At 37.7% G+C, this 25,898-nt stretch overlaps 1 protein-coding gene across 1 annotated transcript in view; it reads right to left on the reverse strand.

Annotated features, from left to right (window-relative positions):
- DOK6 (docking protein 6) overlaps nt 1-25,898 on the reverse strand; it is a 264,406-nt gene that overhangs the window by 113,635 nt on the left and 124,873 nt on the right. The window lies entirely within an intron of this gene.

Below are 25,898 nucleotides of genomic sequence, written 5' to 3' on the forward strand. Positions count from 1 at the left end.
TATACCATCAGTTTAATGACATACCCACTTTTCTCTATACAATTTGAGCATTATAAAACTTTCTGCTTAAGGAAATATTGAATGATGCAGCATTCAAGCTCAATGAATAATTACAGAACATGAACATATATTGTTCTGTAACTTTAGCCATTGGTATATTTTGTTAATGCACTTTTTTAACTGAGGGAAGATAAAGTCTAAGCACTACACAAAATAAACTTATTTCCCCATCATTTGCTATATTAAACTTGTGGTGGCATGAAGATAGCACAGTTAATTACAACAATTGCCAAAAGACATTTATTAGCTATAATAAAATTAAAACTGATATTTCTGCCAAAAATCATCCACACTTATCTGGAGATGCTGCAAGACACATCATAGACAGGGTTTTGATGATTTTAATTTCTGCATATACCTGTGTTTGCAAATAACCAGCTGTGTGTCCCTGTAGTTATCGACGTATATGAAAACTGATATTTTCCTGGCAATTCCCCTTCATTTCTGCAAGTCTGATTAAAAGTGTCAGCTTGAGTAACACGTACAATGTTAAGTGAATGCTTCTGAAGGCAATAACAGTATTTTAAAAGATTTATCATATTGATGTTGCTGTCCATTAAACTATTTCCCTAAAATAAACTTTAGTTGCACATAATATCTACTTTTACCTACATTGCTCCTCTTTTCCAGCGTAAAATTGCAGTGAAAGAGCACCCTTCACTCTAAAATAAATGCCCCGCAATGCTGACTAGCAGTCCCTAACCAAAGTTAAAGCAGTAGGAAACAAAGTTTCCCTTCTGAAATGCTGCTTGAGAAAGTAGTTTTCATACAGACACAGAACTTACTTGACTTATTTTAAAAATGGAGAATGTATGGGAAATGAAGAAAAATAGTTAATCTACAAGAAAGTGATTTCCTTTGCTCAATACTAGTGCTAATGTAGTTATAGGACACACTTTTTAAATTTATTTATTTTATTTTATTTTTAGGTAAATGGCTAATTTCTGCTATTTAAAAAAGTGAGTATCACTTTACTCAGTGATTAGTCCTACAGAAATGAATGATGCCATTCCAGGAAGAAAATGCTATTTGGTAGATAAATTAGTCCTTAAGGATAGATTTATAGGTATCCTTACAGATCGTGTATACTACTTCATGCTGGGGACTAGTGACTCTCATTATACCATAAATGTTTATCAAGCATTAATATGTCCAACAGATCAACAGTGAGCTGATAAAGCATCATTACTCAAAATTATCCCTAGCAAAGTTTCACTCTCAATTCAAACTTTCTTTCAGGTGCAAAGTAATAATTTTGAAAACCTGCCTGGACACAGAAGAAACATTTACATTTTGTCTGAAACTAATGGGCCAGTTACAAGAATCTGGCATGGGAATTAGACAGTTCCCTAGGATTGTCAATCCATACCTGTTTCAACAGTTATAAACATTAAATGACAATGGCATGAAAATAAAATAACCTCAGGCAGCTTGTCTGTAGTGGGAACGACATAAACACCATCAGTCAAGTGTCCAAAAAGGGTCTGTCACCAGTAACATAATGTACAGAGGATGCTATCACATCAACTTATGCAGCTACCCCATGACTGGCAGTCAGCAATAGCATTTGTCTGGCTTAAAACTTCATAGTATTTCAGATTTAGTCTACTCCTACAATACTTTTAGTCCTCTTGGAAAAGTTATAGGGCCTTTTCTTAAATGCATGGGAAATTTAATACCTTCTGTGTAAATCTGAAGTACGTCTCTCTCCCATTGTCAGGTGTTTAAGTTACAGTCTAGTAAGAGGATCCATACCCAAATTCTAAGGTTCATTTCACGCTTTTTTTTTTAATATGTTAAATGTTCAGTCTTACCTTTGAACTATTGACAAATCTTGCCACTTGAAGATCAGAAATACTTTTAGATAAGGTAAATAATTCTAAAAGTATTATTTTCCTATACAAAATCAAGGTGATAAGGACTAGTTTCAATATATGGGAGAAAAAATATGCACCATTGCCACTATATGCTTCATTGCTCTTATGCCTTTGACCACATGACTTTCACTCCAGCCATCTGAATATCTTCTGCATGAAATTAGTAGGAGCAGGCAATGACTAGTAGACCAGGAAGTCTTTGGAATCTCCCTTTCTTCCCTTTGGCTCCCCTTTGGCTAAACATGTCTGACTAAAGCAAGATTTCCAGCTTTGAAGACTTAGATTTACAAAACATTGTCCCATTTTGGCTGAGCATGGAGGGCAGTGTTAGTGTTGTCCTCTTCTGATTTTGCAAAGAGTCTAGGAAACCTTTCCTGCACGGTGCTATATGCCACTTTCAAAATAACAACAAACCCCCTGAAAGAATAATTATTTCTTTCTGTGCTTCCATTGCCCAAGAAATACAGCATTTTTCCCCAAACTCTAAAACTAGTGTTGCAAAGATCTGAGTCCTTGTTACCATTACAGTAAACAATCATCAGGATTTTATGTCATTGGAAGGGCAAAGAAACTGATTCAAAGCAATTGCAGACAACTTCTGACTGAATTCATCTGCAAGATCATAACACTGTGGTATGTGTTCTACTTGATTTTCTGTTGCATAAAATTTTACTCTCAGACAGAACTAAGTATTAGCTAGAGATGACTCTGTGTGTCTTTTGCTTTATTCTTGGTGGATTTTAATGTGGTACTACTGCAAGAAAAAAAAAAACCAAAACGCTTAAAAGTTGCATAGTCTAGAGGTAGTATCTAAGGAAATATAATGAGAAATGTCTTTCTCAAATTTCATATCTACAGAATTTAAACCCAAGGGGATTATTTTTTATTACAATTCTTCACATTTCTTACTCACATTTTACAGTTTTCTTGTATCTTTTATTCTCAGCATTAAATGGGTCCCTACATTTGATGCACCTAAATTTCAATTAAAAAAATGTTTTATGAAAATAGACATTCTTTGAATGTCTATGAAAATAGATGCTTTCCAATTGGGCAAAATCTCCTAGTATTTTGTATCTTAATATTAGTCTGCTAAAATAAAATTGTATCTAAGTTATGTTGTTTTAGATTCCTGGTTTTCAGTATATACCACTGATCTCTCTACCAACATGATCCTAAGTAAGAGACACATATGGCTGCCTGCGAAGAGGCAGCATGCTTAAAGCTGAAACTCAGAATCCCAACTTTCATTAAGTAAATAGGATTTTTTTTTTTTTTTTAAATTTCAGTGGAACACTTCTAAGATTCAGCACAGCAAAATTACGTCCTTTGCTGAACCAGGAAAACAGCAAATAGATCCTACTTCAATTATGTGTCATTTTCCTCCAAGAAAATCAGAATAAGTCTTGATGAATGCAATCTTACAGAACATACCAAGATTAAATCATTTGAAACTTCAAGAACTCTGCGAAATGATGGCTTAAGGCCATGTTAACTGGAGACTCACTGATGAAAGATTGTTTTATTTCAAATCTTTCATTCTTATTTAAGGGTAAACAACTCATCATAGAAGTATAAAGAAAGTTTAAATTTAATATTTTGAACCATATAAAGCGAGAACTGCACGTAAGGTTAGGATTTAGGTTTGTAAATCAGAGGTGATGATTACAGTGAAAAACAGTATCTGAAGATGAAGCTGTAAGTTATGCACGCTGGTGAGCAATTGCCCACTTACAGCTTATTTGTGAACTGATTTATAAACACACACAGTACTAGTGGGCAGGGCACAGATGTCCTTTCCTTTATCATACATTAGCAAAGACTGTTCTCCTTCTGCGTTCCTTACTTGGGCTCCAGGCAAAAGTCCTCTTTGGGATCTCTCATGACCTAAGCTAAATCCAAATCCAGGTTCTCCCTGGCTGATATCTTTTAATGGAGAGAACAAGCTGGAAAACCAATTATAAACAGAAATTAGTTATTAACAGTAGGGATGAGAAAATTGATCACTGTCATTTAAAAAGGAGTTATCTAGCACCATCAGCGCACTCAACAAATGGGTAAAAGTACAATATATATGCTGCCATGTGTTTTTCCTTATTTTCTGCATTAATGCTTTTAAATGAGGAAATCACTGACTTGAATGTTACTCTTCCTTCTGGAAACTGTGGCCTACTCCTAAGCCCTGCTACCTTAAAAAATGCAAAAAAAATAACCTCTTGGTTTTGTGATATGTGAGGGTAACCAGGGGTTTATTGGCTTACTCATAAACAAATGAATTTGACATCAGGGTTTTTTTCCTGGATCACAGTGCTACAATGAGGCCATAATAGCAGCCAGATCACAAAAAGCAACTAAATGCATAATTGTCTCCTTTTTTCTGAGTCAGATAAGGGCACTCAGACACTTAGTATTCCTTACATTTTCATAATAAACCCTAACATATGCCTTTGCATAGAATCTTTATAACTTTTAAAATTAATGAATCAGTTTCCATGCCCAAAACCAGTAGTGTAATACAGTAGATTGAAGCACGAATGAAAGAAACTTGTTATACAAATTATAGTGAAATTTTGGAGGAGTAGTACTTTACTGAGCTGGAAAGAGAGAAATCTTTTCTATTTATATCAGAAAAATTGGCATCTTCTTTTACTCCCTTGATTTGATCCTTCATGAAGCCCAAGGTTTATATTGACAAATACATGTATAATGCTTATAAATACAAAAATCAGATTTGAATGAAGGTTTTTACATATACATTACTTAGAGTTATAAATTTGTAGTTTTTCATCAAGGCATCCATTAAAGACAATATTTATTTCTTCAGTATTCATAATAAAGTTCATCAGCATACATACAAATTTTTTTACATGCTGTCATCTATTTGATTCACAAAGGAGACTAAAATTATAGATGTGACAACCTTACAAAATTAAAATTATTTAAAACCTCATAATTCATGGGCTACCACTATTTTCTTAATTTAGCATGCACGCAGATACATACTGCCTATAAAGTAGTTTGACATAATCACATGCAGAAATATACAACTCTTCTAGCTTCTTCCTACTCACATTTTCTAGTACTAGATGATCATAGATTTTAAAAATAAACCCTTAGAAATTAAGATATTAAGCCTTTTCACTTAGATTGTTGTCTTACACTATTAATTTTTATTATACTCATGTCTACTTTTTAACTAAAATGGCAATTTTTGATAGGTTATGAATCTGAAGAAATCTCCAGATATCAAGAAATGCATAGCGGGGCATTACATTTGAAGGACTAGTTAATGACACATAGGATTCTTAGCATTTCTTTTCAGCTGGTGCTTAACCAGAGTAAACTAAATTTTCATCTAAGTCACACTTCTATCAATAAATAAGATACTGATTTTTTGCTGATACTTCTGCTATCAGCAAAAAGTATAACTGTCAATATGAAATGCCATATGGAAAGAAGACTAGTTAGCACACACTGGAATTATTGTTAGACAAAAACAATATAGAGAAGTTACGTATCTGGATAATGCTGATTTGTACTTTATTACTGATGAGTAACAGCAGCAAGGACAGCATTTCTTAACGGGGGAGTGCTGCTATATCTAGTGACATATGCTGGGAGCACTGCTTCCTGAATCACATAGATGTCATGGACACTATACTACACTTGGAAAAGATCCACACTGTCACTGAGCAAAAACATTTTGAAATGACATTGGCTTTTTGAGTTTCCTGCATTGTCATTTCCCATCACTAGAGAGAATAAAGGAGATAAATGTCAGACACCCTATTTAATTCACTTCTCATTTTTTCAGTGAGGTGATTGTAAGCTATAGCAAAGTTTAGGGTAACCTCCTTGCACATTCAAGCAAACTTACCACGGTTAAGATCATTGATGTTTAGAATATAAAGCAGAAGCTACACAGTAAGATATTTTGTCATTCTTACTGGATTAATGTTTATAGAAACATACCTAATACAGACCTGTCTTTCCTAGATAGGTTAGCTTAATTATCTAGAGGCTTGTCCATTAGCACATTCAAATGTTCTTTCATTTTACATTTATTAGCCATATTCATTTTATATGCCCATAGCAAATTCTCTAATTTGATTATTTCAATTTCTAGGTCCAGTCAAAATTATCCATAACACAATCTAGGCAGAAAAACCAGCTGTAATAGTGACTTCATGTTTTATTTATGGAATATAAACTTCAGTTACAGGATTGATTTATTTTTTTTCCTTGAAATTGAGATGAAATGCTAAGCTACCGAGAAGTTTGGCGAAGGAAGAACTTTCTAAAGAAACAGGCAAATTCATACTGTCACTGAGCAAGTACCATTTTAAAGTGGAGTTGACTGTTTTCCAACAGCAGTCCAAAGAGCTATCTTTAGGGAACACTTTACAAAGTACTTCCCATTTGCTGAAATAGAAATAATATATATTAATGAGCCATTGCTCTTATTTGGAAGATGATTAAATGATCACCTTGCCGACAGACTTCGTTACCTTTTCCACTTCACTAATTCTCTTTGTTTAATTTTTCTGTTAGCCAATAGGATAAATTTTTTCTTCTAAATTCGGGATTATTTTAATTGTGTCTAGGTTAGGAACAAATTATGCTTCACAATAGACTAGTTTTTATGGTTTCATTAATAGAAAAATAACAATATGATGTCTGTATTTTAACTTTAGAACTACACACATTTTTAAGGAAGGGCTTGGTTTTAAAAACAAACAAGGAACTTGAGATTAGTTTTTCAACTTTACCTTACATGATCATAAACATGCAGGCTAATCACTCCTTAATGTTACCCAATAAAGTGATAGTCTCATAAGAGTTGCTAGTAACTTTATGCTGCTGCAGTTTTCAAAAAATTCATTGCAAAATTAAGTCCAGATACAGATACAAACGTGGAAAACCTAAGAAATATCCCACATTTTCAAAATGTACAGCTTTACAGAAAGTAAATGGATCTAGATTTCTATCATTTAGAAGCAGACCAAGATTCCTCATAATTCTAATTAATATGCAGCTTCCACTTCAAAGTAAGGTTCAAATCTTCATAAGACATCAGAAGACTAGTACATGTTGTACGGATTTTAATAAATATGAAGCTTAAACCCCTAACACATGCCAGAACACTATATGAATGTATTGTTAGAAAGCAAGCATGAATACAGTTGGGAAGTATTTACATTACTTTTGTGAACAGAATTGTTGATTCTGTCTTGACCATGGCATGTAGAACAATTGAAATGGGTGACTGGTCAATTTGAATTAAGAAAAAAAAACCCCATCTAATATGAAGCAATCAAAAAAAAACCCCGTCTAATACGAAGCAATCCAAAACTTGTTTGAAAGGATGTGGTGAACTGTCACACTAGGTGGTCATCAAAACCTATCAAAGAGCATTGCAAGTTTGATCCACCAAACCCCTGCAAAATTTAAACCTAATATGATGTTTATTCTGCTTTGTGGAACATTTACAAATTGATAAAAACTGAATCTAAAGCAAAAATGAAAAAAGTTCCAAAATAAGAATATAAATTTTCTATATTTTAATATAAAGTTTTCATACAAATGGTAGCTGTTTCAGCAGGAGGGAGAAAATTAATATATTTGCCATCATTAACACCTTACTTGCCTTATTTGCACATTAATACACTATTTTATAAGTTTCAAAACCGATTAAAATTGAAAAACGGATTTAACTATATGACTATTTAAAAACTAAAATGCAACTTGCAGTCAACAGCTTCCCTCTATTGTTTTTTCCATTGATTAACTTCAGTTTTAACCTCAGATTAACTTGCAAGGTAGATTTAGTAGTAGCTGGAAGCACTTGGAATTGCTTAAAACAAAACTTTAAAAGCATCCATGCTTTAGGAGAGAAATTGGATAAAAGAAAGCTTTTTTAGAAATAAAAGGTTCATTTCTCCATATAGGTTATGAAAACATTCTATGAATGTACCTGAACTACAGTTACAGAAAATATGTTCACATTTTCCTGTTTCAGTGCATTCTTTATATAGAAAAGACTGAATTGCAATTAATGTCATATTGATTTGATGAACAGCGGCGTACTTCAGGCCACTTTTTAAAAGCACGCTACTTTAAAACTACATTAAGAGGAGCACTGATTGTGACTGATAAAACCTTTTTTTTTAATTAAACTTCTTTAGACTTCTGAAGCACAATTTGCTTCTTGGCCTTAGACTGAATTTCTTTATTTGAAATAAATAGAAAAGGAAAGGTTTAGTGTAAGATCTCCAGAGAATTTAAGGCTGAGCATCGCAAACTGGCAGAGGAACTACTAACACAGTAAAATTCATTCAGGAAAACGTTATTATTTATTTACTGGGGAAAAGGCCTCTCTTTGAGAGATTTAATGCTGACTTGCTTGGAACTTCATCCCAGGATCATCAATTACTGTAAACAGAGGAATCTCAGTTGACTGGGAATACACGATTTAGAACCTGAAATCTCTGTTAATTGGTGTATTTGTGATTCATTTGCATATCTACCTGAAATCTGGGAATCTTGACCATTATATGAAAGAAACTGTTGCATGTTTATAACTGGAACCTTATTTTTGGAGATTAATTAACTACTCTAGTTAAAGCTCAAAAAAACAGAGGCCAGACTCAATAATGCTAGACTACTCTCAGAAAATATAGTCTTGATAAGACTACTGTTAAAACCAATGCATCACTACTGGGAAGGGGTTGATATTTTAAAAGGCAAACGTGGTACTGTATAAAATACACAAAAGGACTGGATACTTCTCCAGATAAAAGATTGTTTTGCGTGTTGCTCTCAGAGGTTGTGAGGCCATAATTACTTACTGGAAAGCTTCTTGTACTTTTCTGAAGGGAGCATGTTTTCTACTTTTATTTGACGTGACAAATTATAGATCATAGAATCATAAAATCATTAAGGTTGGAAAAGACCGCTAAGATCATCTAGTCTAACCGTCAACCCAACACCTCCATGCCTAATAAACCATGTCCTGAAGTGCCACATCTAGACATTTTTTGAACTCCTCCAGAGATGGTGATTCCACCACCTCTCTGGGCAGCCTGTTCCAATGCTTGATAACCCTTTCAGTAAAGACATTTTTCCTAATATCCAATCTACCTCTCCTGACGCAACTTGAGGCCATTTCCTCTCGTCCTTTCGTTAGTTACTTGGGAGAAGAGACCAACAACCACCTCTCTACAGCCTCCTTTCAGGTAGTTGTAGAGAGCAATAAGGTCTCCCCTCAGCCTCCTTTTCTCCAGGCTAAACAATCCCAGTTCCCTCAGCTGCTCCTCATAAGACTTGTGCTCCAGACCCTTCGCCAGCTATGTTGCCCTTCTCTGGACACGCTCCAGCAACTTAATGTCCTTCTTGTAGTGAGGGGCCCAAAACTGAACACAGTATTCGAGGTGTGGCCTCACCAGTGCTGAGTACAGGGGCATGATCACTTCCCTAGTCCTGCTGGCCACACTATTCCTGATACAAGCCAGGATGCTGTTGGCTTTCTTGGCCACCTGAGCACACTGCCAGCTCATGTTCAGCCGGCTGTCAACCAGCATCCCCAGTCTGGGGGTAGTGGGGGCAGTTGTGGTAGTCTTTTCAAATACACAGGAAAAGTGAACAACTTGAATTATTGAAATTTAGAGTTGTTTCTACTTAAAATATATTTACTTATGTTCTTAAAGTTAAGTCATAGTTCAATATGTTTTCCCATGAAATATTGCCAAAGAGATTGAAAAACCTGAATGGGCTGTGACAATGCATTAAGTAACTTTGTTCTGCAGGTATGGAAGCTGAGACAACTCTAGAAAATCTCACAAGACCATGTGGTCAGAAGTCACATAAAACTTTTTCTTTGCCTATCACTATATACCTCTAGTAATCCCACACATGGTTCAGTCTTAAGAATTGCTTTAGTTCTCACCGATAGCCAGAAGCGAAATGCAAATTTATAAGCTTTACCAACCACCCTGACTGCAGTTGCCATTCTGATTGTTCAACAGTGCACTGGGCTGGGTTAATGCTGATAGCAACATTCATATTGGCAGTGGACTTCTAGCAACCTCTCAAAATGTTATGAAGATAGATGGACAGTGAACACCAAACATTCATCTTTGGGTTTTTTTTTTTCCTGATGTGCACAAATTTGTCCAAAATTTTGATGCCTAGACTGTACATGAAGTAGAATATGCCATGCTGAATACATGGTTATGTACACATTAGTAGCACACAAAATTTTCTGTGCTCATTTACACATGCTATTCTTCTCAGCTTGCCTTCATTCAGTGACAAAATTGTTTCAAAAGGCTTGAAACAGTTAACTGGCTAACAGTCCCATACACCTTACACACTGTAAGTAGCCAAATGTAATGCAAGCTGAATAGTGACAGAGAATGAAAAATAGATTGGGTGTTTCAGGTTTGGAGCAGTAAATTATCATGTTATTCATTGAACTCTCCCTAGGCTCGGCCAGCCATACATCATCTGTCAATATTCCAAATTCAATCTATAAATTAATGTCATGATTTTTGTGCTGTCACTAAATGTATGCTATTCTCAGGAGAGGTCAGGAACCACAGAAGTCACATTATTTTACAGAGTGATACATATTCACAAATCCCAGGAGATCTGACCTACATTCCATGTAGATGAGCAGAAGCCTTTTTATCTCATCTGATACCTGGCTTCCACTCTAGCATTAGCAAACTTGTGGAGAGCAGGTGGGGTATTACACTAATCCCAAAAGGAAAGGAAGTAGAAATATGCCCAAACACAATAGGTATGAGTTAAGTAATTGTATCTTATATTATTGTTACAGAAAGTTCTTAAGTGGGAAAAAATAATGGAAAACAGGAAACAATTGAGAAGTCCACCAGCTATGTACTTCTCTGTTGGCATAGTAGTACCAAGTCAGTAACATCCCAGTACTTTCCAGAAGAGCAGACTGAAAGGATTAGGCGTTTGAGTGGGTGATAATCAAAGTAAACAGATGTTCTTAAAAACCAAGGGCCTTAATACTACTAGTCCCAATAATAAATAAAAAAAGAAAAGAAAGAAGAGACACAAAGTGATAAACAGTTACATAGGATTATCTTAAACTTGCTTATTTGCTAACAGTTCCTTGATGCATGAGTATTTATTTATATATGTATTGGGTTTACATGGCAAGGTTTTGGTAGCGAGGGGTGTTGCAGGGGTGGTTTCTGTGAGAAGACACCAGAAGCTGCCCCCATGTTGAACAGAGGCTGTTCCAGTCAGCTCCAGGATGGACCTGCTGGTGGCCAAAGCTGAGCCCATCAGCAATGTAGGTAGCGCTTCTGTGAAAACACATTTCAGATACAGTAAAAGCACTGCACAGCAGTGTGTGATAGGAAAGAGTGAAGAAAAAATGTCAGAGAAACAGCCCTGCAGACACCAAGGTCAGTGAAGAAGGAGGGAGAGGAGATGCTCTAGGTGCTGGAGCAGAGACACTCCTGCAGCCCTTGGAGAAGACCATGGTGACAGAGGTTGTCCCCCTGCAGCCCGTGGATGACCATGGTGGAGCAGATATTCATACTGCAGCCTGTGGAGGACCCCACACTGCAGCAGGTGGATGTGCCCTGAAGAAAGCTCCAGCCGGAGAGAGCCCATGCTGGAGCAGGCCCTGGCAGAAGCTATGGCCCTTGGAGAGGAGCCCATGCAGGAGTAGGTTTTCTGGCAGTACCTGTGACCCCATGTGGGACCCATGCTGGAGCAGTCTGTTCCTGTAGTCCTGAAGGACTACACCCCGTGGGAAGGATGGGAAGGATCCCTGTTGGAGAAGTTCGTGAAGGACTGTATACCACGGGTGGGACCCCACGTTGGAGCAGGGAAAGAACACGATGGGGAAGGAGCGGCAGAGATGAAATGTTATGAAGTGACCACAACCCCCATTGCCCATCCCCCTGCACTGGTCAGGGGAAGGAGGTAGAAGAGCTGGGAGTGAAGTTGAGCCTGGAAAGAAGGGAGGGGTGATGGGGAGGTGTTTTTAGTTTTGTTTTTTATTTCTCACTATCCTACTCTGTTAATAATTGGCAATAAAGTTAATTTACTTTATCTTCCCCAAGTCTGCTTTGTCTGTTTCAATAACTGGTGAGTGATCTCCCTGTCCTTATCTTGACCCACAAGCTTTTCATCCTTATTTTCTCCCCATGTCCAGCTGAGGAGGGGGAGTGAGAAAGCAGCTTCGTGGGCACCTGGCAGCCAGCCAAGGTCAACCCACTACAACATAACTACATGTTCTCTGTGTCCTAGATATGAATGTTGGAAATAGAGGTAGCACAGATTCCTTTTACCTAACAATACAGTCTGAATAGTGTCACTGAACATGCGCTGCCTCCTTGCAGGTCTAGCATCATGTTTACTGGTAAGAGCAGGTGATCATGTCTCTATTTTGACTCTACTGCAAACCAGATGAGAAGCACGGGAAATTTGCAGAGACATGATGCCTTCCTAACTTAAAGCTGCACAATTTACAGACTAGAGCTGGCTTGCAGCAGGCTGGCTTACAGCCAAGACTGGTTGTATCTAGGCATGAAGGCATAACAAAAAAAATATTCTTTGTTGACTCTTCCCTTCATCAGGCAATGAAAAATATAACCCTTTGCAGATGACACATCTTAACATGGTGCTAACATTTCTGCAAGGTTTTAAGGGATAAGTCTCAAGGCAGTGATGATTCGCTCTGAAGTGTGTTATTCTTAGAGCTGGTTGGGACTTTTCTGACTAAATGCAGATTCATTGAGACCTAAATGCACTGTCAGAAATCTACCCATCTCTCTGCCTGGCAGGCTGCTGAAGAATCCACAACTTCAGCATCAAGGGCAGTTGTATCATGTTGACGGGGGTCAAAAGCCTAAAAGCCTGTGGAAGAATAGCTACACTACAATAATCAGGCTCTGGAGCCCTGCCTGAATTTACAAGGAAAACATCTTGTTTGAATTTCCTTCTTACAAGAACATTTTTAAAATCTATTTTTAAATTGCAATCTTTAGAACACAGGAAGTAGTAAATTTGAAACCATACAAATGTACACTATTATGTTTTGTGTGCTAGGTGCTAGAAAGCCTAGGAAAGAAATTGAATCAATTTCTCCCGGGTTTACAAAAAACTTCTTAAAATGCTAAGTCTCATTCTCTTCTCTTCCAAAGTACCTACCACAGCAGAGGCCCTTATAACAAACTATTCAATTAAAGACTACCACATGCATACTGCAGCGTGGGACAGATTAACAAAGATGGAAAAGACAGGCTTTTGTTCTAGTTTCAACTATATGCTGCTATGCCATTGTCTTTTCAACCTTAGTACTCCTGATACATTTTTGTTTCTTTTAATTATGTTCAAAAAACCCTAAACAGACAAGACATAATCTACCAGGAATGATATACATATATACAATATTATACATATACAGCTATAAATAGGTATAGCTTATACTTCCTTAGGACAGGGAGTCTTCCCAAGATTACTTCCAGCCTTATTTTCTATCATAAATATAAATAGACAATTAATGTTTTCTTCACTTTTTTTTTCTTGATGCTAAGACTTACTCTATATTGTTCTGTACATTTTGATAATGAAATTTGATTGGTTACAATTGGCTAAATGCCAGTCAGACCATCATTTCAAATGCAGTGGTTATTAAGAATTCAGTTCTACAATCATTGTAATAAAATCAGAGTAATATGCCTAAGAACCTGAACAGCATGCAGAAAAAACAATCTTAAATATAATGATAACTTTACAAAGTCTTTTAAAAAATCCCAAAGCCTTTTATATTGTGGAAAGCAAGTAAAAAATTACTTTGCTTAGTGTACAATGACAAATATTAATCATGATCTGTTCTGCAGACACCAAGTGCTTATTAACATGGATGTTTAAAAGGTACTTTTAAAATGAAAACATTAAATTTGCTTGCAAACTTCACCCTTTTCGAGCCCAATGTGTTGTTTCATAACATGCTGGTTTTGGCTGGGATAGAGTTAATTTTCTTCATAGTAGCTAGTATGGGGCTATGTTTTGGATTTGTGCTGAAAACAGTGTTGATAATACAGAGATGTTTTAGTGACTGCTGAGCGGTGCCTACACAGAGTCAAGGCCTTTTCTGCTTCTCACCCCACCCCACCAGCGAGTAGGCTGGGGGTGCACAAGAAGCTGGGAGGGGACACAGCTGGGACAGCTGACCCCAGCTGACCAAAGGGATATTCCATACCATATGGTGTCATGCTCAGCATATAGAGCTGGGGAAGAAGAAGGAAGGGGGGGACGTTCGGAGTGATGGCGTTTGTCTTCCTAAGTAACCGTTACGCGTGATGGAGCCCTGCTTTCCTGGAGATGGCTGAACACCTGCCTGCCCATGGGAAGCAGTGAATGAATTCCTTGCTTTGCTTTGTTTGCATGCATGGCTTTTGCTCTCCCTATTAAACTGTCTTCATCTCAACTGACAAGTTTTCTCACTTTTACTCTTCCGATTCTCTCCCCCATCCCACTGGGGGGGAGTGAGCGAGCGGCTGTCCGGTGCTTAGTTGCCAGCTGGGGTTACAACACGACACACAACATGATTCCTGCATGTAAGAATGCATTAATAAACAATCCTGAAGAGGTTTTAGTTTTTGCATTATATAAAATATGCAGCAATTTGAATGAGCAGGTTTTTTTCAGGAGGAAGAAGGCATGGATTTAATCCTGCTTCAGAATATAGTTCATCTATTCTCAGGTAGTGTGGAAAGCCAACTGTGTAATTTCTCTGATGAATGCCAAGGTACGGCCACAGAATACAAGCATCTAGCTACATCGGAAATAAGTGCATGAAGAGGAAGAAAGAGGACTTTTTCTCTATTTTGCATATTTTTTTTAATATTTCACATTTCTTACTGCTAATAGCAAGTGCAAATCCATACTACAACCTCACACAAGGATATTTTAGTGAAAGCAGAATCTATATTCATACATATATCTATAGTAGATGTTTAATATGGAGAGAAGTCCTCTGTCTGAGGTGCTTTTTCAGGCTTTGTCCCATTCATCTGCTATTCAGTTAATGACGTTGCATTTCTATTCCCTCTTCTGCAAACTGCTAATAAAAACTCAAAATATGAGCAATTTTATGCATAAAACTCATCAAGATTCTCAGATGGTTTTCAGTAATACTTCTATTATTGTGCATTAATGCCTTTTGGCAGTGTAGAACAGGCCAATATGTTTAAAAGCAAGGTTTAGGACATTGTAGGACACATAGCATGAAGACATGTTAAAATACGTAGTGCCTTATTGCCTTTACCTTCTTAATAAAATGTGTTTACATGATAAGAAGTAGATTTGGACTTTCCACTTATAATACAATTAAAAACTATTCTAAATGTCATTGAAATTCATTTATGAATTATAAAAAGGATAAAACAGTATCTCCACATCTTTGTTTCATAGGACTAGCAGTTATTTATGACATATTACATTTACCAAATCCACTAAGAATCTCAAAGTGGAATCGGGAAGAAATCTTGTTATATACATATAGATGCACAAAGTATTAATAATTTTAGATTTCAGTTTAAGGTAAACAGTCAGAAGCTAAGAAAAACTTTTATTTTTTTTCCTGTAAGCCAAATGTTAGACCATGTTTTTAGACTGCATTTTTATGGTCTTGTGCCACCACATTTATACAGACTTTGTTCTGGTATAAAACATTGAGGCTGAAGATACGGCAAGGTTCATCAGATGTTTAGCAGCTTATGAAAAACACCCCTCACAACAACAAGTAAGCAATTATCAAACTTTCTATTAAAGTCCAACAAACAATTCTATACCTCCATATGCTGACATCCTGGACTTCACCATCACTAACCTACCTCTGCTCTGTGCTTACTGGGAAAGGTAACTGTATGCTGAACTTCTAGGGCAGAGGCTTTGACATTCACCTATTTCTCCTAGTCTCTCTAAAATCAAAATTCAGCTGACCTTGCACCATCTACCAGATGAAGCTGAAATCTGCTTGCCACCTTCTGTTTGTCTTCTGAAGTTGCTCAGCTTCTGCAGGCAGGAAGATTTTTTCCTACTCTTTTACTCCTACACACACTCTAAAATGGATGATTCATTATTATCTTAGCTATCTTTTTTGACTTTTGTTCCTCTGGGAACAGTTTATATTTCATATAAATTTCAGTCCCTTTGAGTAAAACTGTGATAAGGAAAGCACATACAGTGTCTGCACTTCAGTATATTTGTCCAGGAAGAAAGAGTAATACAGAACTTTTCTACTTATCTAGATACACTATGTTAAACATTAGTAAAGAGTGTCCAGACAAGTTTACAGTACATGAACAGCAAGGGCAACTGAATGCTTATCATACCTGCAATATACACAACTACGTAATGAAACTTCAGGGAAAGAAAGAAAAATTTTCAGCCTCCAAATGTTTTGACCTTCAAAGCCTTAAATTTAGGGTTTCCCATATTGCAGTCCCACAGCAAGTTTACCTTTTTAAATTTCTGCATTTAGAAACCTTACAGCTTTCCTACTCATTTCATCACAGCCCCTGTGCATACTCCTACTAGGCTGGAAGTTAACCTTGTTTCCTTGCTGTCCCCCGTTTGCCCTACAAACTGAGAATGCAGCAGCGTTCTCAGCTCAGGGACCTGCCTGAGAGAAGTGCTGAAGGGATGATGACCATTTTGTGTGTCTACTGGTTTCAAATTTAGCAGTTGGCAATTGTACTAAAAAAAAAGTACGAGTTTGTCTTCCCAAATTTTTTTCTTTTAAATGCTAATTAATTTTAGAACTAAGTTTGCATGCAATTATTAACCTGAAAGTGGCTGAAAAGGATGGAAAGTAATACTGTAGTACCTGTTCCATCAACAGTTATGTCCTGAAGATGGGGTAATATTTTCTGCATTCCTTCCATTTGCTAGTTATACATATTACCAATGTGTGTCAGAAAACTGTAACAATGTAGTTCAGACAGATAACCACAGAAAAATGAAGACCAACAGAAAGGCAAACAACTATGAGAAATGAGAGCAAAAATCCAAATATTTTTAATTTATAAAAGCTAAAGTCAGAATAGAGATGCGTATTTTCAGGTAAACATGAAAAAATAAGGAAATAAAACTCATTATTAATGAACAGGGAACTACTTGTCCAGAACAGAAGAATATACATCCTAAATATTAATCTTAGAATATAACATTTATAACCATGACTCAGACTGAACTTTGCCCTGAAAGTAGATAATGTTTCAAATTTTATGATCAAAAAGGGAGAATGTAAGAATCCAGAGCGACATATTTAACATCATGCAATGCCATGAGATCAAAAAACCTCTTTTTTTTTGATCTTAAAATATTGTGGCATGTGTGGAAGTGAGAACATACCTCTGACCTCCAATGAACTATACGCTTTACAGAGAAGTAAGGCAGGCCCCTTCAGTATATAAAAAAAATATTCACAAACAGAAAGTAGAAAAGGCAGGGTCATAAATTTTCATATAACAATCCCTGCCACTTTAACAGAGAAATATACCATCTTTAAGAATATTTTCAACTATATGGGATTATCTTTCTGCCTGCAAGAGGTAAACTTTGTGTTCCTCATTCCAGTACTAAAACTGTATTTGGGAAGCTGTTCTTCACTTCCACCACCTCCATGATCCTGGAGCTTCAAACTCACAAAACTAACAGTGAAAATGGGAACTTTAATCTGGTTGGTTTTAAAGCTTATACAGCCATTTATATTGTTAGTAATTACAGCACGTATGGTCACTGATGCTTCATCTCAAAACCTCAATGTTTCACTGTAATTTTAATCCAAAACCTCCAGACTTCTTAGCTGTCAAAGGATATAGTGATATGAATTACATCTAATGTTCCACTGACATCTGTCAAACTCTTCAAGCACAGAATATTTTTGCTTGTGAAAACTATCAAGGAGAAAAAGCCCAGCTCATAATCAGTAGTAATTTGGCAATAGCCCAAAAGCTTTTTCAGTACAAAAATGAACTGAATTTGTGCCTTTTAAATGACAGCAGCAATGTAATTTTTTTTAAAGAAAAGAAAGCAACACCAACAAATGGTAAAAACAGCTTTAAAAAGAAAAATATGTACAGAACTAAAAAAACCACGTTGCTGAACACATTGCCACTTGACACCAACAGTCTTTCATTTTCAACAAAGTAAAACTTTTTTTTGCAGAGTTATAACAAGACGTACTTATCGCAGTCTGACTGCACTCAGAAAAAGTTGAAAGCATAAGAACACGGAAGAAAAAGACTGTTTATGTTATAGATGTATAAAGGTTTTATCAAGGTAACCATCACAGCAGCAAGACATTCAAGAAATTAAAATGGTGGATTGAGCCAAAACAACTGCAAGACTATTAATATCAGTTAAGCTATATCAATATAGTGTAAAGATGGATAGACCCCTAAAACAGAAGTTTCAAATAGGGTGGCTGATCGACTTTTTGCAATACCCCAATTCTGTTTTCCCCAGGACATGAATAGTGGAAGTCTTAAGGGAACGCCAAAGCATAACCTCTTAAAAATAATGATGTTTCTTGACTGCAATGACTCTAGAACTACAGTTCATACATGCCTGGAAAGAGATAAACACCTTCAATTCATCTAATTCTATACAGAATGGGGACTTGTACTGAAGAGAAGCCAGACAATCAGCAGTATCTTGGGGGATGTCTGCATTTGTTTCACCGTTGCAGTTGTAAGATTTCTCTGTGACTTTTCCCCTTTTCTTTTTGTCATGTTACATCTCATTCTATACTCAAATCACTGAAATCACATTTCAGCCCTAACTTATTTTGTCTCTCTTGTCTCTGAATCCATATTATTGGCAACCCCTGCAATTTCATTTTATCAATAGGTTTACAAGTTCATAAATTTTCCTCACATTTTGTCATTTAGAAACCAAAATAAATTTTAGACAAGCCTGTGCTGGTGGGTCCACTGAGTCTAAAACAGCCAGGGACTTGTATCACTTAATATTTTGCTGGCATCACTAAAGGAAAAATCATGCTCCCATATGGTCTGTCATTGACCTAGTGCAACCCAGAAACTTTATTCCTTGAAAGCTAGCTATTATTCAGGCACAATCCTCATCACGCTAGCAACTTCCATAATAGCACCATAAACTTCTAGCTTTAATCAGTATTCATGTCTGCCAATTTCATTTTCTTGCTGGTCCTGCATAGACACCATTGCTCACTGCATCATATCTACAACTTTAGAGAGAGTTTACAGGGCATTTTTAACCCCTGTCTCAGTGCAGACACTTGGGTTACTGCCACAGTACGGAGGTTAGGCTTGCAGGAAGAAGAGCTTCTCAATAGGTACATGTGTCTGAGCATAGCTATATCTACACAAAAACTAACAGCACACTTACTTGAAAAAAACCACCACCAACAACAAAACAAACAGAAAACCAAAACCCATCCCAACAACTTTTTTTTAAAAGGTATTAGGGAAAGACAGCACCTCAAACCCATTACCTAGCATCCAGAGTTAAAAGAATTTCTCCATTTGCTTGATACTACACTGTGGAGTGCAGAAAAAAACCACGTGGGAATGGGGAAGGATTTCTGTGAAGCTGTGTGGAACCTCACCGCTAAAGCAGTCCTAGAAATTTTCCTCTGCATTTTCAGTCTATGTTGCTCCTGTTATTTGAATGGCCTTAGCAACATAGACTGATACTGGGCATATATTCTATATTTGTTCTTGTGATAACGTCACTTTATATCTTTAAAAAGTTCCTTTTTTTCTCCTTGATGACAAGGATTTTAATTCCTAAAAGACAACATTAATATATTTTTAACTTTTGTTATGCTGGAGTAAATATGCTCAATTCCCCCAAACTCCTTCATTTTTCTTCATAGTATTCTGTCCTTCCATTTTTTGGCAACATTTAATTTTATCTCAAATCTCAATGTGTTAGCAACTGGAGAGTTTTGCATTTCCCTGTTTCTAAAGCAACTCAGAATTTCATGATTCTTGATAAAAAAATTGTTAAAATTCCCTTAATGGCAATAAATTTCACATGATTTTCAGGGAGGCTGAAACTGAGACCTTAGCATGTTCCCTGCTAAGGTGGCAGCAATTTACCATGGTCTGCAGAAGAATTCCCATTCTTTAGAGTCTGTCTTAAGTTCACGGAGTTATAGACTACTTTTCATGTTATTTAATCAGCCACGACTTCTCATTAGTTTAATTCCACCGAAACAATTCTGATGGTACCTGAGAAAGTTAAAAAATGTTGCTTGCTAATTACCGAAGTCACAAGTCTCTTGCCCACTAGAAGAGAAGTCAGAAAGAGATATAGCGACAGCAAGCAGCTTCCTTCTCTCCCTGAAGAAGAATAATTCTTCAAAGACTTGTTATCCTATGCTTTTAATCAGGGAACTGTAATATCTGAGACTAGTTTGCTGTTCAAAATATTTCAATAGAGCTTCAGAATTGAACAGACTTCTACAGCTGTTGCAGACATTGGGAGTACTGGTGGTAGTGATGGGAACAGCCAGATGATAACAAAAGCATATGGAGGATTTTTGTTTGTTTTTCTACAGAATGTTTTCATTAGCAAATTAAGATTATCAAAAATTAGATGCTCCTCAGATGACTAATTTGGTGAAATCCTAATGGAAATATGGGGGCTACAGCCCATCCACAGCTCAGACTTGCTAGTAGCTGCCTTGAAGACAATAAGCAAGCTGAGGGCCTAGAAGCTGCAGGATCTTAGGAAAAAAATATAGGCTCCCAGCCAGCACACCCAGTGGGCTGGTATCACAGCTCTCAGGCTTTCTGGGGAGGACCAAAGTGTTCTATATCTTTAGAGACCTATTTTAAAACAGAATAGCATTTTACTGTGCTTAATTCCATAATTAAGAAAGCTAAGTACCAGAAAAATGTGCTACTTTTCATCACATGGACTTTTAGACTGCACAGAGAAAAAGATACCAGCTCATATCAAAACCAAAACGATACGGTTATTTTAAAACATTTCCTGGTACAACTCTGACCAAAACCCTACCTCACCTTGTTCAGTCCCCATATAAAACCAACTCAGCTTTGAGCATTACTTCCTCCTCCTTTCCAAGAAGTTACTGACTCTATGCTCAGCAGACCTTTTTCAACGGGTTCAGCATTACCATCCTTCCATCTGCCCCTGGAGGTCAAGATGATAGGAAACAAAGTATCTGCTTCTGTATATTTAGAGACTCCATGGTGGAAAAATGTTCATATCATGAAAGTTTGGGCTCCTAAATAATTCATGAAGGTCAAGCAGCTATGATTCTAGAAAAAGATTTTTGACTAAATCAAAACCACTTGAGTGGTTCTTTCCCACTGAAGCCATGGGAAAGAAGAAGTATTAGTAGAGTAAAGGTATTATTGTGTTAACCAAAGAAGTGGCCTCATTTGCCAAAATAAACTCCATTGTGTGTACACTACTATACACCATGAGGCTGTTAAAAGTCTAGGCATTGTCCCATAGAAACCACTGCCACTAAACATTTTTTTAGAAATCTGAGAAGAAGAAGAAAATATTTTAAATAACAAGCAGCTCTCTAAATATTCCTTAAACTTTGATAAGTTTCATAAAGGAAAGCAAAGTACTTGGCACATTTCAGCAGCAGTAAAAATGGTAATAGTTCCTTGTGGGAAGACAGAACTCAGTTGTGGAAACAAGCTGTGAAAGAATTTTTTTTTAAACCATATCTTCCTAGTTCAGAACGCATAAAAGATTTGGAGTTCAAGAGAGTCAGATTTTAATGAAACAAAGCAGTGTATCTATCTCATCTGATGGAGATGATGCAGTTTATGCTCTTTAGATAGACTGAAGGCATGGAGAAAGGCAAACTGATTGAAACTCCACTATACCCACAGCTAAGATTTGTAGTCTTTCAGAAACAGCAAGATATCTGACACTTTTATAGCTCCATCTTCTCTGTATTCTCAGATCAGGTAGTTGTAGGGAGCAATAAGATCCTCTGAAGTTGTTTCTTCCCCAGGCTGAACAGGCCCAGCTCTCAGTCTCTCTTCATACGTCATGTACTCCTGACCCTGACCCTTGATCGCCCTCCACTGGGTTTACTCCTGTATGTCAATATTCTCATGCTGACAGCACAAAACTGGACACAGTACTCCAGATGTGGTCTTATAAGTGCTGAATAGAAGGGAAGGATCAATTCCCTGTACCTGCTGTCAACACTCTTACTAATGCAGTCCAGGATATGTTCAGCTTGTTCTCCACTAGGAACCCAGGACCTTTTCTGCAGAGATACTTCCCAGACAGCTGGCCCCCAGCCTGCCCTGTTGCCTGGGATTACCACAATCCAGGGGCAAGACCTTTCATTTACTCTTTCTGAACTTTGTAAGGTTTCTGTCAGCCCATGTCTCCAGGCTGTCCAGGTCCCTCTGACAGCAGCCCTGCCTTCCCAGTTTGGGTCACCCCAATGTGGTGTCACCTGCAAACTTGCTGAGAGTACTCCCCATCTCATCATCCAGGTTGTCAATGAAGACATTGAACAGTATTGGTCCCAGCACTGATCCCTGAGGGACCCACTACCTACTGGCCGCAAGCTTGGCTTTACACCATTAATCACAGCTCTTCAAGCCCAGCCTATTTGCTAGCCAATTTATAGGGCCATTATCCATCCCATAGGGCCATAGCCCCACCAATCTGGGGGCTATGGAGGAAGCCATGGGACGCTGTCAAAGACCGTTAAAATCAAGGTATATAACAGCCACTGTCTTTCCCTTGCCCACAGTGCCAGACACCTCATCATAGAAAGCATGATTTGCATAAGGAAAACATTTTAGCTACTCCCATTCATCTCGTTGTCCTTCGTGTGTTTACACATGATTTGCTCCAGCAACATTCTCAGGGACTGAGGTGAGGCTGACTGACCTATAGTTATCTGGATCCTCCTTCTGGTCATTCTTGACTATCTAGTTCCACGGACTTCTGTATGATATCCAGGTGATTTAAGTGATGCTTGACTCTGCCTTGCTCTACCGTGGGTAATACTTCACTCCCACTGACTGCTAAGAGGCTCAGGGACTTGGAAGGCCTGAGGACAAGCCTTGCGAGTGAAAACCAAGGTATGAAAAAGGCATCAACTACTTCAGCCTTTCTCATGCCCCTTGTCACTAGGTCCACTGCCCCAGTGAGCAATGGACCCACACTCACTTAGCCCTCCTTTTGCTGTTGATGTACTTTAAGAAACCTTTTCTGTCCTTCACCTCCCTGGCTAGTTTCAGCTCCAGCTGAGCTGGAGCTTTCCTGGCTCCATTCCTATACACATGGACAATGGCTCTGTATCCCTCCCAGGTAGTCTGTCCCTGTTTCTGTGTGCTTCCCTTTTTGTGTTTGAGCTGAGTCAGGAGCTCCACATTCATCCATACTGGTCTTCTGCAATGCTTGTCTTCTGAAGAATGGGAAGGACAGTTCTTGTGCTCAGAGGATGCTGTCCTTGAAGATCAGCTAGGTCTCCTGGGCCCCTTTGCCCTCCAAGGCAATTGTCCACAGGATCCTGCCAAGCACATGCCTGAACAGAGCATGTCCCCTCATCACATTATTGATCATCTATATCAAGAAATTTTCTTCAATCTGTTCCAGAAATATGGATTGCTTGTGTCCAGCCATATTGGCCTTCCAGTAGATATTGTTGTGGTTAAAATCACCCAAGAGTACCAACGCCTGGGACTGTGAGGCTTTTTCCACTTGCCTTAAGAATGCTTCGTCTGCCTTCTCTTCTTGATGAGAAGGTCTATAGCAGACACCTACTACAATATCACCTGTGTTGGTCTGTCCTTTGATCTCTGCCCACAAGCTCTCCACTGGTTCGTCACTTCACCTAAGGCTCCATCCACTCAAAACACACCTTTGCTTAGAGCATACCCTTAAGGTAGGGTATCTCATACGGGCATCTTGTTAGCACCTTAATGTACTTGTGTCTTGTATACACAACTGGGTTCAAGATTAAGGAGTTGCATTGTGTTTGTGACAGAAGAAAGGGATGAGTGGGCCAGACATGCTGAACTTTCTTAGATTTGCCCCTTCTTTGATGAAAGAATCCTGAAGTTATGATTTGCTGTCAATCTTTTCAAATATACCTGCACCATAGTAATTCTAGGGAAGGAATAAGATCTTTTCATTAGAGAACAAGGGGAATGCATGTGTAGGCAAATGGAAAAGTTTCCATAGAACTGATTTCAGTGCTGTTGAAATATAATTAAAATGTTTTTATTCGATTATTAATCATATTATAGAATCGCTATTCACAGAATCACAGAATCGTATAGGTTGGAAAAGACCTTTAAGATCATCGAGTCCAACTGTAAACCTAACACTACCAAGACCACCACTACACCATGTCCCTAAGCACCTCATCCGAACATCTTTTAAATACTTCCAGGGATGGCGACTCAACCACTTCCCTGGGCAGCCTGGTCCAAAGCTTGATAACCCTTTCAGTGAAGTAAAATTTCCTAATATCCAGTCTAAACCTCCCCTGGCGCAACTTGAGGCCATTCCCTCTCGTCCTATCGCTTGTTACATGGGAAATGAGACCAACACCCACCTCTCTACAACCTTCTTTCAGGTAGTTGTAGAGACCGATAAGGTCTCCCCTCAGCCTCCTTTTCTTCAGGCTAAACAACCCCAGTTCCCTCAGCCGCTCCTCAGAAGACTTGTGCCCTGGACCCTTCACCAGCTTTGTTGCCCTTCTCTGGACACGCTCCAGCCCCTCAATGTCCTTCTTGTAGTGAGGGGCCCAAAACTGAACACAGGATTCGAGGTGTGGCCTCACCAGTGCCGAGTACAGGGGCAGGATCACTTTCCTAGTCCTGCTGGCCACGCTATTTTTGATACAAGCCAGGACACCATTGTCTTTCTTGGCCACCTGGGCACACTGCTGGCTCATATTCAGGCGGCTGTCAACCAACACCCCCAGGTCCTTTTCCGCCAGGCAGCTTTCCAGCCACTGTTCCCTAAGCCTGTAGCATTGCATGGAATTGTTGTGGCCCAAGTGCAGGACCTTGCACTTAGCCTTGTTGAACCTCATACAATTGGCACATTAGAAATTAAAGTCTTTAATGTGAAGTACTTATCCAATAATCTGTTAAACTGATCCTAGAAAGCCACAGATGTTCTATGTGTGTGTTTTTAAATTTAAATTAATAAACAAACAAAACTGTCAATGCGTCTTTTGTGATGGGATGTACATATCAATGTTTGCAATATTTGACCCCAAATCCACATAATTCATGACCTTACACATTACTAACCTACCTCCTCCACATATTTCTTGAATTTTGTTTCACCGTATTTAACTTAGATTGTACACCATGCAATGTTTATATGATAATATTAAGATATAATTTTAAAATGCACAGTTTCAAATATGTCACTAAACAAATAGAAACTTTATCATTTAAAAATTTATCATTTTTTTAAAAAACCATTTTTTTCAGGTAAAATATACTGTAGGACACAGATACGTACAATTGCATTTTCAAACAAGAAAACAGTGCACTTTAACAGTGCAGTGTTCAGTGTCTCACAAGTCATTATTTACCATGATGCCCAAGTCTGTTCTCAACTTAACTCATTCATTATACCATGTAGCTGTTCAAACCGCCGACTGCTTGAATCCAGCTTTACAATATCCTGAGGTTTTAGTTGGTATTTACCTCTTATTTGCAATGGCATGATAATTATTAGTTTAGTAAGTGCCTATAGCAAAACTTGGCAAAAAAAAGAACGTTTCACTTCTTGACTTAATAACATCGCACAGGTATTTTTAACTCAGTTTTACAAGTTTGGCTGAAAATCTCCAGTCTTTAGACCATCTGTGTGCAGTCAAAGATAAGTAATGGAAGAAAGAGTTCTGTAACACCCCCAACACCTCTGTAACACCCC

This window comes from Mycteria americana, chromosome 2, assembly GCF_035582795.1.
Source record: "Mycteria americana isolate JAX WOST 10 ecotype Jacksonville Zoo and Gardens chromosome 2, USCA_MyAme_1.0, whole genome shotgun sequence".
Taxonomy (NCBI): Eukaryota; Metazoa; Chordata; class Aves; order Ciconiiformes; family Ciconiidae; genus Mycteria; species Mycteria americana.